The sequence below is a fragment of the Cydia splendana genome, chromosome Z (genome assembly GCF_910591565.1).
Source record: "Cydia splendana chromosome Z, ilCydSple1.2, whole genome shotgun sequence".
In the NCBI taxonomy this organism is placed as follows: Eukaryota; Metazoa; Arthropoda; class Insecta; order Lepidoptera; family Tortricidae; genus Cydia; species Cydia splendana.
In genome coordinates this window covers 10,951,510-10,953,575 of record NC_085987.1, presented here as the reverse complement: position 1 = coordinate 10,953,575, position 2,066 = coordinate 10,951,510, and positions in this window count along the sequence as shown.

Below are 2,066 nucleotides of genomic sequence, written 5' to 3'. Positions count from 1 at the left end.
GCAAGAAACCTACTAACAGTGCTAACTTATAAAATAACTACTAGATATGCTCGTTAAATAGTCAATTACTTGTACGAACACACATCTAACATGCGCTAGAGCTTTTAAAAAATCTGCCCGAGGTTATTGAGCATGTTTATTTAGCGTCATCTTGAGATGACAGATTGTTTTCGCTAACAACTGACGCATGTGACGCATCGTCTCATTAGACTTGAGATGTTTTTGTTTCTTCACCAGCCTTAATAGTTACGTATCTAGATCTTAGTAATTGAATCTCGAACACAATAACACTAAGACGTGCCGCGGCGCAATTTAAGATTTTCATCGCGCAGATAATGAGTGGCAGTGCGAATCAACACATTAACTTTCACTGATGGATCAACTCTGGGCTGGCCTTAAAGCCTCCTTTGGGAAACCACAGGAAGCACATTATCAGCATGTCAATATTCTACTCGCGTTTTATTACTGTGATACTGAAACAGCAATCTCACGAATAGGTACGTGTCGTGTAGGTCATGTATTCGTGAGTTTTGCTACCTCTATTTTTAGGGTTCCGTGCCCAAAGGGTAAAAACGGGACCCTATTACTAAGACTTCGCTGTCCGTCTGTCCGTCCGTCCGTCTGTCACCAGGCTGTATATCATGAACCGTGATAGCTAGGCAGTTGAAATTTTCACAGATGATGTATTTCTGTTGCTGCTATAAGTAACAACAAATACTAAAAACAGAGTATAATAAATATTTAAGTGGGACTCCCATACAACAAACGTGATTTTTTTGCCGTTTTTTTACGTAATGGTACAGAACCCTTCGCGTGGGAGTCCGACTCGCACTTGGCCGGTTTTTATAGGTACTACGTTGGTACTCGGGAGCAAATTTAATTTAGCAAAATTTAGCTAGGTATTTCGGTATTACTTGGTATTACTGAACTGGGACGCCGTGGGCAAAGTTTTATACTTTTACGGTGTGCACTATACGAATATAAAGAAAAGACGCTTAGATTTTCATTCCATATAGATTTTCGTACATTGACCCGCTTATGGCTAGAGTCTGTGCGGAAAGAGAAGAGTCGTGGAGTGTATGGGGCCTAATACATTCCACGACTCTTCTCTTTCGGAACAGACTCTATCGGCCTGATTCGAACTTTAAGATACGTCAAATATTACGGCTAGATACGATATGGATTACATATGTCAGTGTCAAAAGTGAGGTTTTTGTTTGAAGAAACGTCACTTTTGACACTGACATATCTAATCCATATCGTATCTTGCCGTATCTCTATTGCACGTGCATAATTTTATTACTCTCAACACAATATCGCACAGTGATATTGACCGGCATTACGGGCGGGACAGCAATATAATTATGCGCGTGCAATAGAGATAGCAACAGGCGGGTTACGGGGTACGAAAATCTACGAGTAGGTGGAAAGCGTCCCTTCTTTAACAATAAAGTAGGTAAGAGTACGTAAAAGTGTCAAAACTGCAATCATAGTAGCTCTTTGTCACCCTATGTTCCGTTTTTCATTGTACCTACACATGTTATAGTCTGTGCGGAAAGAGAAGAGTCGTGGAATGCATGGGGCCCAATACATTTCTCTTTTTCCGAAAAATACCGTAGAAATAACTTGCCATTGGAAGTTAATGGCACTAGGCGTAAACGTTTGTGGATATACTTTAAATAATTTATTTAATAATATGAATTCGGATCATTTCGTATCAGTTAAAGCTATAATTTGGTACATTCTTGTAAGTAATGTGGTTCGAATGCGCTCAATCAATATTTTAGGTAACGTTTATAAATTTATAGTTTCCCAGCTCTAACATATAAGTGCAGCAACTAGTTTTATCACATTTATATGTATCATATTCATAGACGGCGTAGCACATTCTCCCATGTAACAATTAGATGGCGAGTTTTCCTAGTCGCTTTCATGTAGTTGTAGGCGGTGGAGCAGGCGGATAATTCAACCTTTTAAAATTAGGGATTAATTACAGTGTTGTTAGTAGATTTACTCTTATCTGGGCGGTTTATAGCGCGCCGTCCTCAGATCAGCTACTTATTGCC